Source organism: Pleurodeles waltl, chromosome 6 (genome assembly GCF_031143425.1).
Source record: "Pleurodeles waltl isolate 20211129_DDA chromosome 6, aPleWal1.hap1.20221129, whole genome shotgun sequence".
Classification (NCBI taxonomy): domain Eukaryota; kingdom Metazoa; phylum Chordata; class Amphibia; order Caudata; family Salamandridae; genus Pleurodeles; species Pleurodeles waltl.
In genome coordinates, this window is record NC_090445.1 from 1,161,062,443 (window position 1) to 1,161,077,081 (window position 14,639).

The window sequence follows — 14,639 nt, forward strand, 5'->3', positions numbered from 1 at the left end:
TAACAAGTTTTCACCACAACCTGTCGTCAGAATAAGGGGTGCTTCCAATTCACAAGGTCCAACAGAAAGGGACATAGGACTAGAAATCGGGTTCCTAACCGGGGCGCCAGAAAAACCTACTGAAACATTCATCTCGCCAGACAAAGGTGCGCCAGGGAGTTTTGAGTGCATAATAGAACTCTTTGTAGCACCAGTATCCAACAGAAAAGGCTCCGACACACCTGAGGTAATCACCTTAACATAAGGTCCATTCTGATCTACTGGAACTAAGAAAACTCCCTCTCTTCGTCTATGGCTGTCCTAGCAATTATTACCTTCCAGATTCTCATCATCTGCATAGTAGTCGTCAGCATAGTACTGAGTCATCCTACCAGACGCGTTATGTTGCTGGTCAAAACTATTCATTGAATTTTGAGATGGAAAGGAACGCGTGTCCTGGGGGAAACTTTCACGTCCTCTACCTCTAGGAGCTTGTTGAACACCTCGACCTCTTGCGCCTGAAGCACCATTCGTACGCTGTAACAAAATAGGACAACTATACTTGAAATGACCCTCTTCTTAACAATATGAACACTGATTGGGACCTACAGGAACACGTGGTTGAGAAAACTCGAACCTTTGCGAGTTTCTCTGGAACTGTTGAGGTTGCTGATAGTTACTCTGACCACCACGTGGTGGATACGCCTGTTGTAAAAGAACCTTCGTCTTTAATTCTTTAGTTTTCTTGTCTGCTCTATCCTTCTCATCTTTATCCCTATTTTCGTAGTACTGTGCAGTAGCCAATATTTGTGCTGAAGAGGAAACGGCTCAAGAACTCTCTGAATCCTTCAATTTCTTACACAGCTCAGCAAGCAAATTGTGCACAAACTTGTCGACGAACAACCGTTGACCACCTTCTGTACTCATATCTTGACCACTGTGGTCGATAAACGTTTCCTCAAACCTGGTGAAGAAATCAGACACTGTTTCATCTTTCTTCTGCTTACACGCAGACAATTTATCCCAATTCACACGCATCGCAGGCATTAAAGTCTTCATGTAAGTAATGATCCTAGCAGGCAGTTCTGCTACCAAAGGCTCAGGCTTGGCACCACCAACTTGTCTATCATTTGCAGCACTAATATTAGCCCATGAGTCACCTAACTCTTGTGCATGATCTGTATGGCGAATCAATCCCCACAAAGGCTGTGGAACAACATTCCCAAATAACATGTCTATGTCGGCTAAATTCATAATGCATGAGTCTGCAGTCTGTGATAATTCCTTATAATACCCTGCAGGGTTTTTACGGGGATCAGGCAAAGTCTGCTTAAGGGCTAAAACTTCATCTCGCTTCCACGGAACATGTACCCAAACACGCTGAAAATGAGCTGGGACAGCATCAATTTGATTAGCAACATCAGCCGCAACGGCGTCCTTCCATACCGGAGGGACTTCTCTCATTGGGTACTGTCGCAACTTTTTTTTAACAGAGGAGTCATGTTGGAACTATGACTGAGAAGGATCCTTATTCCTAAAGGACAACAACGTCGCAACTGCTGTCTCAACTTCCGAACCCACAATCGTGCCCTTTGCAAACTCAAACCGTACACGGCACAAATCAGGCGGATTTGTTTCCAAATCATTATCTTCCAATTCCTCACAAAGGAAAGCACACATTTTCTCAAAAACGTATCTTTGTTTTGGTGCTTCCCATTGACGGAAGACATCCATAACAGACTCTACATCGTATCTTAAAGGGTAAACAACCCATTTACGTGCCATACGGTCAAACATTTCTCTCTCTTGAGAATTAGGCAGTTGACAACGCGACTGCTTACGCTCCGAATCTGGGGTCACACCAGACGACCCAAAGAGAGGAAATATAAGGCTGGCAACAGTATCTGTCATTCTCTGTCGGACAGAAGGAGAAGTTGATGAAAGAACAGGAGGAAAAACAGAGGGAGGCAAGGCAGACGAAGAAGCAGACGCAGAGGCAGTATCAGGAAGAACACCAGAAGAGGCAGTCGATGTAGTACATAAAGTCACAGGAGGTACAGATGGAGCAGGTAGCGAAGTCGGCGGCTCTTGAAAGGGCTGCGCCATAGTAGGAGCCAACTGAAAAGGAGCTGGCGGCTGTGGAAGAACCTGAGGCACAATAACCGGAGGTTGCACAGCTAAAGGTTGCGGAGGTGCTGTAGCATTCTGCGCATAAGGGGGTGGCGAACTCAACAAGTGTGATATTAAAGGATCTTTCTCAAGTTCTTTTGCTGCATCTTGCTGAAGAAGCGGAAGAACTGGATAACATTTATCGGTCACCATTTTACGTTGCCTGTGCAACTGCTCATTCATCTGTTCTTCTTCATAATCTTTAAACTGCATGGCAGCTTGCATTATCGAGATATCCTCTTCCCTCTTATTTCTCTTTGCTAATTTAATTTCCTTCTGTTTAGCTTCCTTACGCCATAGGCGGAAAGAGTCAAACATCGCCGGCCGGGCTTTCTTCTTAAAAAGTTTAACCTCCAGATTATCCAGAATCTCTGTGTCAAAACTACCATATTGGGGCCATTTTAAAACACCATCTTTCCTGGTGTATCGGATCCATACTTCATTATATATGATGGGGCCTATGCCATGTTTCACATATAGTTCATAGGTTGGAGTTCCAATCGGAGGAACCAGACACAAGTCCTCCAATCGGGAATCCCTATTATAACCAAGACAAAACAAATTTCCATGTCTGCTAAGACCAGGCATCTTCTCTCTCCAGTCTAGCTTCAAACTTCAAAGGATTATCGAATACGATAGTCTCGTGAATACACGAATCCCTCGGCTTTGGTACTTGCAAGTTCCAAATCAAAGATCCCAAGGGGATACCAAACTAAGAACCAAACTAAGGACTGGGAGACGCTCCACTTATACTTAACTGAGGTATCGATGACGTCACCAGAAGACTCGTTTATCGTTTCGCTCTACCAAATCATCAAGGGTCCAAAACAGGGCGATAGTCAGGGCAGCAGTCCTTCGTAGCCGTCGGAAAGCGGGGAACCACGCAGCAAAGACTTTCGGACCACGTCGACATACAGGGGTCGATGAAGTGGCGGCCTTCCTCCAGAATTTTCACACGAAGCTCCTCACGAACCTCTGGCTTGGACTGGTACCGCTGAAATCGTCCCACGTTGGGCGCCAACTGAAGTACTGAGTTTTCTAGAACCCAGTGGTGCCAGGGAACACACCCTAAGACTTCGAGTCCTTCCTGTTTCAGACTACAGAAACACAGAGTCTTCTTGGTGAAGTCAAAGATCTTGTTTATTGGCTGCAGCCAGTAGCAGGTATCCTAGAAGTACAACATGGTGTATATTCTCAGGAGACTGCTCCCCTTGCAAAGCTAACCTTCTCTTTTATACAAAATATTATGCTTTAGGCAAACATTCCTTATTTTACAGTTGACCATTCACATATTTTCACTACAAAGAAATAGCAGGGTTATGATGACAAGCCCATATTTCAGTTTGTCCAGCCCTCAATCAATTACCCGGCAAGGCTCAGTACTTTCATCAGATACCGACGGACCCCCAATATAAACAGGCACCTCCTCCTTGTAAAGCAAGTCATAAAGAAAGAAACAGGGACAGGTGCGTGTAAGATTAGGCATGGTTTGTGTGTGATGAAAGGTTTTATGATGTGTTGTGCCTTGATACTAATCTCATTCGGCCACTGGGAAAGAAACTGGCCGAACAGGTTTGGCTTCAGGCAGTGGAGTCAGCTTGCCCAGGTCACAGAGGAGTCAGCAAAGATGTACGTGTCCTTCAGACTCGTTTTCGGCATTAGTCATTGGCCTATGTGAGGGCAATCACAAAATGGCTGTCGTGTAAATGGAACCCGAGGGTTCAGGACGGAAACTCTGATATTCGGGTGATTTCGTCACCCGAATATGAATACAATGCTTGTGCATACTATTCTAATCATTCTCGGTCTGCTGATACCAAAATCGTTGTGATACGACGATGGTGCCCATCTCTGCATAAGCCAGTCTAAACCGGTTCAGGGATCCCCCAGCCCGGCTCTGGTTCGAAACTGGACAAAGGAAAGGGGAGAGACCACTCCCCTGACCTGCACCTCCCCTGGGAGGTGCCCAGAGCTCCTCCAGTGTGCTCCAGACCTCTGCCATCTTGGAAACAGAGGTGCTGCTGGCACACTGGACTGCTCTGAGTGGCCAGTGCCAGCAGGTGACGTCAGAGACTCCTTCTGATAGGCTCTTACCTGTGTTACTAGCCTATCCTCCTTCCTAGGTAGCCAAACCTCCTTTTCTGGCTATTTAGGGTCTCTGCTTTGGGGAATTCTTTAGATAATGAATGCAAGAGCTCATCAGAGTTCCTCTGCATCTCTCTCTTTACCTTCTGCCAAGGAATCGACTGCTGACCACGCTGGAAGCCTGCAAAACTGCAACAAAGTAGCAAAGACGACTACTGCGACCTTGTAACGCTGATCCTGCCGCCTTCTCGACTGTTTTCCTGGTGGTGCATGCTGTGGGGGTAGTCTGCCTCCTCTCTGCACTAGAAGAAATCTCCCGTGGGTCGACAGAGTCTTCCCCCTGCAACCGCAGGCACCAAAGAACTGCTTCACCGGTCCTCTGGGTCTCCTCTCAGCACGATGAGCGAGGTCCCTGGAACTCAGCAACTCTGTCCAAGTGACTCCCACAGTCCAGTGACTCTTCAGTCCAAGTTTGGTGGAGGTAAGTCCTTGCCTCCCCACGCTAGACTGCATTGCTGGGAACCGCGTGTTTTGCAGCTGCTCCGGCTCCTGTGCACTCTTCCAGGATTTCCTTTGTGCACAGCCAAGCCTGGGTCCCCGGCACTCTAACCTGCAGTGCACGACCTCCTGAGTTGTCCTCCGGCGTTGTGGGACCTTCCTTTGTGACTTCGGGTGAGCTCCAGTTCACTCCACTTTGTAGTGCCTGTTCTGGCACTTCTGCGGGTGTTGCTTGCTTCTGAGTGGGCTCCTTGTCTTGCTGGATGCCCCCTCTGTCTCCTCACGCAATTGGCGACATCCTGGTCCCTCCTGGGCCACAGCAGTATCCAAAAACCCTAACCGTGACCCTTGCAGCTAGCAAGGCTTGTTTGCGGTCTTTCTGCACGAAAACACCTCTGCAAGCTTCTTCACAACGTGGGACATAACTCCTCCAAAGGGGAAGTTTCTAGCCCCCTTCGTTCTTGCAGAATCCACAGCTTCTACCATCCAGTGGCAGCTTCTTTGCACCCACAGCTGGCATTTCCTGGGCATCTGCCCACTCCCGACTTGATCGTGACTTTTGGACTTGGTCCCCTTGTTCCACAGGTATTCTCGTCTGGAAATCCATTGTTGTTGCATTGCTGGTGTTGGTCTTTCTTGCAGAATTCCCCTATCACGACTTCTGTGCTCTCTGGGGAACTTAGGTGCACTTTGCACTCACTTTTCAGGGTCTTGGGGTGGGCTATTTTTCTAACCCTCACTGTTTTCTTACAGTCCCATTGACCCTCTACGAGCTCACATAGGTTTGGGGTCCATTCGTGGTTCGCATTCCACTTCTAGAGTATATGGTTTGTGTTGCTCCTAACCCTATGTGCTCCCATTGCATTCTATTGTGACTATACATTGTTTGCACTGTTTTCTATTTCTATTACTGCATATTTTGGTATTGTGTACATATATCTTGTGTATATTTGCTATCCTCATACTGAGGGTACTCACTGAGATACTTTGGCATATTGTCATAAAAATAAAGTACCTTTATTTTTAGTGCATCTGTGTATTGTGCTTTCTTATGATATTGTGCATATGACACTAGTGGTACTGTAGGAGCTTCACTCGTCTCCTAGTTCAGCCTAAGCTGCTCTGCTAAGCTACCATTTTCTATCAGCCTAAGCTGCTAGGCACCTCTTCTACACTAATAAGGGATAACTGGACCTGGTGCAGAGTGTAAGTACCCCTTGGTACCACTACAAACCAGGCCAGCCTCCTACATTTATTGAAAAGACTGCAATCTATGAAAATATGCATGAGCTGCAATGATTATGGTAACAAACAGCAAAAGAAGCATAACTGTGAAGATGAGAGTTGTGAATATAAAACCCCAACCATCTTACAATAAATATGAGGTGTAAAATCCTTAGCAAAGAGAACCTAATCTATAACCTAATGAGAGCTAAGCATGATAAACCTAATCTGCCAGTACTATGTCCATGAGAAGTGTCCCCCAACTCAGTACCTTAGAATGAGTTCTCTAGGTCAGACTCCGTGATGACACAAAGGCTGAGTTCTGCACCAAGGTAATGTGCAGTGTAAGTGGCATCTGGAAGGAATACTTCTAATGACCTTGTTCGTGAGAGATGTATTTATTCAGATCATGTAAGACCCCTGATGCAGTTATGTTCCAAAACAACTGAGGAGGCAGACTTGTGGCAGCAATTTTAGAACAATCTCCAACAAGTGTACATTATGTTCCTGTTACACGTAAGTGGGAAAGGGACGTGATGTTAATATATACGTACATTACTGATCATGACACTGATAGTGACGCTTTTTCAGAGTGGCACTGATAACGCAAATCAAAACATCTTCATAAAATATAAACAATGGCAGCTGTCTTAAAATAAATAATACAAAAAAGGGACTAAGACAGAGCAAGCTAAGTAGGTTAAAAGTCACTAGGTGACTGGGGAAGAACCCAGAAGGCTGAGTGTTGGACCTGACTGCCTGAGGGTGGTCATCCCCTGCCTTTATTCCTGCCTCCCTCCACTTTCCTGACACTTTTTTTGCTGGTTTTAAGACTGTGCACACGTAACCACTGTTAACCAGTGCTAAAGTACATATGCTCTCTCACTTAAACATGGTAATATTGGTTATTACCCAATTGGCATATTTAATTTACTTATGAGTCCCTAGTAAAGTGCATTACCTGTGCCCAAGGCCTGTATATTAAATGCTCCTAAGGGGCCTGCAGCACTGATTGTGCCACCCACCCAAGTAGCCCCTTAACCATGTCCCAGGCCTGCCGTTGCAAGGCCTGTGTGTGCAGATTTATTGCCACTTCGACTTGCCATTTAAAAGTACTTGCCAAGCCTTAATCTCCCTTTTTTCTACATATACGTCAGCCTTAAGATAGTCTCTGTGCAACCCATAGGGCAGGTTGACGTGTGGATAAAAGGCAGGACAGGTGCATATGTGTTGTAAATGTCCTGGTAGTGAAAAACTCCTAAATTTATTTTCCGCTACTGTGAGGCCTGCTCCTTCCATAGACTAGCATTAGGACTGCGTACATATACTTCAGATCAGAAAGAGGTAACCAGGTCATATGTAGTATGGCCAGAATGGTAATAGAACATCCTACTTATTGCTGAGGTTGGATTTTATATTACTATTTTAAAAATGCCACTTTTAGAAAGTGAGCATTTCTCTGCACAAAAAAACATCTGTGCCTTACAGCCAGTCTCCGATCAACGTCTGGACTGGGCTGGTTGACTGCTCCCTTGTGCATTTCACCCAGGCAACCAGAAACATAGGACACTCAGTCACTTCGCTACTCATCTGCATATTGAATTGGTCTTCCTGGGCTGGAAGGGCGGAGGGCCTGACACTTACATTTAAAAGGCTAGTGGCCTGTCCTCACACAATGGACTGCCAAACCCCCTACTGGGACCCTGGCAGACAGGACTGTACTGAAAGGGGAACTTGTGCACTTCAAAACCACTCATTGACGTCTCCTCCACTCCACTTCAAAGGCATTTTTGGGTATGGAAACTGGGTCTCTGACTCCACCAACTCAGACACTTCTGGACCTATACCTATATCCTGTCAAGAAGAACTGCCTGGCTGCCCAAAGGACCCATCTGGATTGATTTGCTGAGAAAGACTGCTGCCCTGCTGTTGCTCTTCTGCCCTCTGACTTTGCTGAGAAGGACTCTGTCTTCCCCAAAAGTGCTCTCCAAGCATTTGGAATGAGCTTGCCTCCTGGTTTCTGAAGTCTCAGGGCCAAAAGGTTTTAATCTCTTCAGGAAACTACCTGTGCATTGAAAATGGACGCACTGCCTGCCAGAATTGACGCAAAGCCTCCATTGCCACCGAGAAATCACCGCACAGCCGACCGGAATGGCCCAGCCTGACTTTTGTCACAGCGTCTGCCTTGCAATGGAAAATGTGACGCATCACTTTCCGGATCGATTCAGCGGCCGTGTCTACTTCCAGCACATCAAGGATTTTCCCTGCATCATCTCTGGGCATCAAAATACCCCACATTGTAGTGAGGAACCAAGACTGGGTGTCAAAAAATGATGCAAACCCCTTGCAGTGTGGAAAGAAATGACGCATTGTATGTGCTGCGCCAGAAAATCAGACGCACACCTTATTTTTCCTTTCATCTCCTCCTCTGCGGTCTCCGTGCATCGTCATTTTTCACGCAAACCAGGTACTGTGTGTAATAAAGAGACAACTATTCATTTTTAAGGATTAAGACTCTTTTAATCATTTCAAAAGTGATATTTCAACTTGTGCTTCTTCTCATTTTGACCTTATTTTATTCCGATAAATATTATCTATTTTTCTAATCCTATGTGGTGTATTTTTGTGGTGTTTTCCCTGTGTTACTATATGATTTATTGAACAAATACTTTACACATTGCCATCTAAGTTAAGCTTGACTGCTCAGTGCCGAGCTACCAGAGGGTGGGAACAGTATCATTTGGATTGTGTGTGACTTACCATGACTAGGATTGTGGTCCCTACTAGGACAATGGTGTATACTGCCAACTGGAGACCCCATTTCTAACACTAAGCTAACCGCCTGAGTCCCAATTAAGCTAAAATGTATTTACCACACACGTAATATGTTACAGTACACTTTCACATGAGGCACATTGGCTAGTTAATGTTGATTCCCCTATTTTTGACTTCCTATCCCTGCTAGCCTTCTTCCGGCTGAGCGGGAATTGGAATGTTTCTTCTGTGGTTATCTTAAAGTTACAAGGGTATTTCCACTGGGCCTGTTGCATGGTATGTCTGCATGAGGATGAGCACTGGTTCACATGAGTGTTTATTTCTCTATCTAAATTGTATATTGAATTAATAACATCCCTCCTTGTTTCCTCTGTAAATTTGCTGTTACCCCTGAAGAAGAGACAAACGGTCCTGAAATGCATTGGGATTTTGTACAAAATCTACAGTCTGTACGACGACTAAGCATTATCCACGATGAACTTTGCAAATGTGCAGTAACATTTGTATATGTATTGGAACTGATTTCTTATTTCCTAAACTAATCATCAAAGACTTTTGTTGGACACAAGAATACAAGTTTTGACAAACAAATTGTGCTTTTTTAATATAACAATTTATTAATAAGATTGCAAACATTTGGTCCTTATCTATCTATCTATCTATCTATCTATCTATCTATCTATCTATCTATCTATCTATCTATCTATCTATCTATCTATCTATCTATCTATCTATCTATCTATCTACCCACCCATCTATTATGGTTGAGAACTTGCATGAGGTGTAGTTGGAAACCTCAACCTTCTGTGCAAATAAAAATACTGGTTGTCTGTTATTTAAAGCCCCATTCTACCTATACCCCTAATGGAACATAAATATGCTCATGACAGGGAGGAAAAATAGTTTTAAGTATTACCCTTAGATTGAAGAACTGTCTATTAATATATATGATAAAATATTGACATGTTGGGAAAATATATTTGAACTAGAATATTTCATTGTAGAGTGATCACAGGAGTTTATCTATACCTAGGTCTTGGTCGTAATTTGGATGGTTACTGCAGCACTATGGAAAAAGGGGCAGGGTTCAGTCCTTTCCTTTCCCTTTTAATGTCTTTAGATGGTGCCTTGTTTATGTTTTTAGGATACATAGGGGGAAGATACATGTCTGGTTGTTTTTAAAAGTGTAATGGTTAAATTTGACACTGTTTTCTATTAGCATGATGAGCGCCAAAGGTTTATATGTCCTGTTTGTATGGCTCTATTGTGTATTAGAATCATATTTTTTTGATCTAGTAAATGAGAATTATGTATACTTTATGTTTGTTTGTTTTACAGCCCTGAGGAAGTTCACAGATGGTGAACGAAATGCATTGGCTGTTGTCTGTTATATTGAAGAGAATAAAAGATCCCATTGGAGCAACATATTTGGATGATTACTTCCTATATGAACTTTGTCAGTGCCTTCAATTGCAATTCACAAATACTGGACACTTATTGGTTGCAGTCTGGGAGCAGTGGGAGTACATTATGTCGTGCTGGTTTAAGAGCACAACATAATGTAATATTTGGGACAAGGGGGAGGTGTGGTTTGATTATTTGGCTCACTGCTCTGGTTGGACGATAATAGTTTGAATATGCATTGATCTGTAAAATGAAGTGTTATTGTTTTTTTTAAATATCTATATTTAATGAGTGCACTGTACAGTCAGTTTGATACAGGGGTTGTTTTGCCATACCAAAATGTCAGTACAAAACTGGACACACAGCCTCTGCTATGGCAGGCCTGAGACATGGTTAAAGGGTTTCTTGAGAGGGTGGCACAATCAGTCCTGCAGGCTCACCAGAAGCATTTAATTTACAGGCCCTGGGTAGACATAGTACCACTTTACTAGGTACTTATAAGTACATTAAAAATGCTCATTGGGGTTAACCAAACATTACCATGTTTAAACAAAAGAGCACAAGCACTTTACACAGGTTAGCAGAGGTAAAGTGCACACCACCCTATGTCTGCCAGGTCTAACATGTGCCCCCCCCTGCTGAAAGTAGAGATAGCTACCCAATCCCTTGGGAGTTCTCTTGACTATGGTCAAAGAACCTGGAGAGACCCCGAGCAGTGTTCCACCTTAAAGTCTATTCCGTATAGGGAGATAGACCACCTCAACAGTTTGGGATTTACACCCACCCCTCATCTGCATGAGCCATCTGATGGGGCTGTGATCTGTCTGAACTCACAAGTAAGTCCCAAACAAATATGCTGTCAACTTCTTCAGTGACCAGACCACCGCAAAAGTTTCTCTCTCAATCACACTCTACCTCTGCTCCTGAGGAAGTAACCTCCTGCTAATGTAAGCTTCTAGTTGGTCAGGCCCTAGTCTTTCTACTTTGCTTAAGCTACCCCTGCGCCATGCTCTGATGCCTCTGTCTGGTGCTGTACACATGGTCTCCTTGAGGGTATCAAAGGCCTTCTGGCACATTTGTATACAGTTCGCTAATCTGGGCTGCTTCTTTGTAGTCAGCACAGTTAAGGAGGCAACTATGGTGCCATGTCCTTTAACACAGCTTTGGTAGCATCCTGTGAGGCCCAGGAAGGCTCTCACTTCTGTTTGGGGTTTAGGTAGTTGCCAGACCATGAGAGACTCAGTCTTGGCCTGGAGGGGCTGGTCCTTGCCCCCATCCACCAGTATATCTGACACATATTGGCCATTAAAAGCTTGGTGGAAACAGAGCTCAGAAGTCAAAGGACTCACCATTGGAGACACAGGGAAGAACCACGCCGCCATGGAACCGGAACTGCAAGTCTTTCCGATGATCTTCCACGTTATGCTCGACCACGACACCAACACTGGCGAAGAGGACGACGTTGAGTACAGCTACCTAGCACACAAGGGGGGGGGAACAACAGTGACACATACATGCACAACACACACCCGACACACACACACACGCACACCATGCACACAACCAGCTGAACAAGAAAACAATTTATCCCTGTAAATCGACTGAATAATGCAAGGACAACAGGAATCGACTGAAGTGATTGCAATAAGATCAACATCAAAAATAATAATTTGATGTGGCAATGCAACAGATATGTACAAATGTACAAAAAAACAACACTGCCCAGTCCACAGTTCACAGGGGCCACTTGGCCACAGGGCAAAGTCCAAGGCCACACTTCATCCCTGCACCAATACAGAGAGAACACTGCAGGGGCATCAGTTGGCAAATAGGCAGGCACCTCAGGGGAAGGGTGGGGGGCACCTCAGCCGGATGCAGAAACAAGACCACTGGTTCCGGATGGGGCAACATGCCCTTTGCTTGGTCCTGGGGACTGCAAGGCCACAGTCTCTCAGCTGGGTGACTTGCCCACTGGTTCTGGCAGGGGACACATGCCCATTGCTTGGTCCTGGGGAGTCATGGGCCACAGTTTCTGGAGTGGGTGACTTGCCCACTGGTTCTGGAGGGGGCAACATGCCCTTTGCTTTGTCCTGGGGTGCAAGGCCACAGTTTCTGGAGTGGGTGACTTGCTCACTTGTTCTGGCGGGGGAAGGCCGTACAGTAGTCCATGGAGGCTGGATCATATGGAGGCCGCCGGCAGTGATGGCTGCACATAGGAGGGTCCTGCTTAGCCCCTGCACCCTCCGAAGACTGTACTGTGGTGGTGGTAGTGGGAGGCTCCCACTCAGCCCCTGCACCCTCCGATGGCTGCACTGTAGTGGTGGTAGTGGGAGGCTCCCGCTTAGCCCCTGCACCCTCTGATGGCTGCACTGTGATGGTGGTAGTGGGAGGCTCCTGCTCAGCCCCTGCACCCTCCGATGGCTGCACTATGGTGGAGGTAGTGGGCGGCTCCTGCTCAGCCCCTACACCCTCCTATGGCTGCACTGTGGTGGTGATAGAGGGAGGCTCCTGTTCAGCCCCTGCACCCTCCCATAGCTACACTGGGGTGGTTGTTGTGGGAAGCTCATGCTCAGCCACTGCACTAACTGATGGCTGCACAGCCACGACTGGCAGTGGGGGCTCTTTGACAGCTGCTGGTGAAGGCTCCTTCTCCTTTTTGCTGGCTGGTGCATGCTCCTTCCCCTTCTTTCTGGCTGGTGCATGCTCCTTCCCCTTCTTTCTGGCTGGTGCAGGCTCCTCCCCCTTTTTGCTGGCTGCTGCAGGCTCCTTCCCCTTCTTGCTGGCTGGTGCAGGCTCCTTCCCCTTCAGTGTTTGTGGCCTGGAATCCTTTCCACCATGAGTAGGTGCTGATGAAAGTGGGCCCGTGGACTGTTTGGCTGAGGTGTTTGCCTGGGTTCTTGATACCCTTGCCATACTTGCAGGATGTGGGGAGGGGTAGGGAAGTGGTCAATGGTAGAAAGGAAAAGCTTTTTAGGGACATTGAGAAGAGGGAGAAGTAATGTGAGTGGAGGATGAGGGAGTGGTTGCTGGAGGTGTTTGTCTGCTGGATCTGGGTGCAGGTGCGTGGGTTGTATTCTGTTCTGTTGTGAGGTGGATTGCTGTTGGGTGTCTGAGTGCTTGAGTTTGAGTACTTTAGGAGGGGGGACAGACACGGTGGGAGAGGACACAGGGGATGTGTGCATGGATGTTTTGGAGGTGTCTGCCAGTGAGGTGTGTTCTGCCTGGTGTGCTGATGATGCAGGTAGTGGATGATGATGTAGTGCATGCAGGTGTGAGTGTGGAGGTGGAGGAGGAGGGGGGAAGGAGTGGAAATAGTGGATGTTGTTGTGTCTGCAAATGAATGGTGTTTATGTGAGTGCCTGTGGGATGAAGTGTGGATCTTGTTTTGCCTGTGAGACTCTTGGGTCTTGTCCTGTGTGCATGCTCGTCTGGCTGTGTGCTTGGGATGGGTTGGGGTTGAGGAGAATGTGACTGGGAAGTGGTAGTTGGAGGGGGGATGTTTGAAAAAGGGACAATGGCTGCCATAAGAGAGGAGGCCAGAGCCTGGATCGATCTCTGTTGGGCCGACAATCCACTGTGAATGCCCTCCAGGAATGCATTAGATTGCTGCATCTGGACTGCCAGCCCTGGATGGCATTCACAATGGTTGATTTCCCTACAGAGATGGATCGCGGGAGGTCAATAGCCTCCTCATTCAGGGCAGCAGGGCTCACTGGGGCAGGGCCAGAGGTGCCTGGGGAGAAGGAGATATGCATCTTCCTAGGTGAGCGGGCACAGGTAACTCGCTGAGGGGCTTCTGGAAGGGTGGTGCTAGTACAGGGGTGGTGGCTGTACCTGTAATGGTCACAGAAGTGTCCGCCACCACCAGGGAGCTCCCATTGGAGGAGGTATCAGAGTCTGTATTGTCCCCTCCAGTGTCCGCTGTGGTGCTCCCCTCGCCCTCCGTCCCACTGGTGCCCTCAGCATCGGTGGACTCTCCCTCCAGGGTCCTGTGGGATGCAGCTTCCTCTGTCGCTGGTGCCTCTGCTCCTCCACCAGATGATGCTAATGCTCATAAGGAAAGGATGACAAAACAAGAAAGGGGGGAGAGAGACATAGGATACACTCGGTCAATGACTGCACAAACACCACCATTTGCATACACAGCACCAGCACACACAGGTAACAGGCTTACGCACTATGCATTGCACTACCAGTGATATTGCTAGCCACCAAAGGCATGAGGAGGAGCACACACTGCCAACTGCAGCACACCTGGGACCCACACAGCCCTGACAAGTAGTGGATGCTAACAAGCTAGGTAGGCAGTATTTCCCCTTCAGAGACTTAGCCACCAGAGGACCTACGCTGCTCTGTCTGGCCTGGCCTAGGGGCACCAACTGACACACAGCCACCACCCAGATACCACCCCTTCAGCCATTTCCTTCAATGATGGCCACTGTACTCACCCCCGTGTGGCTGCTGTGATGCTCTTAAGTGCCCATCCAGCTTTGGTTCGACGGGCA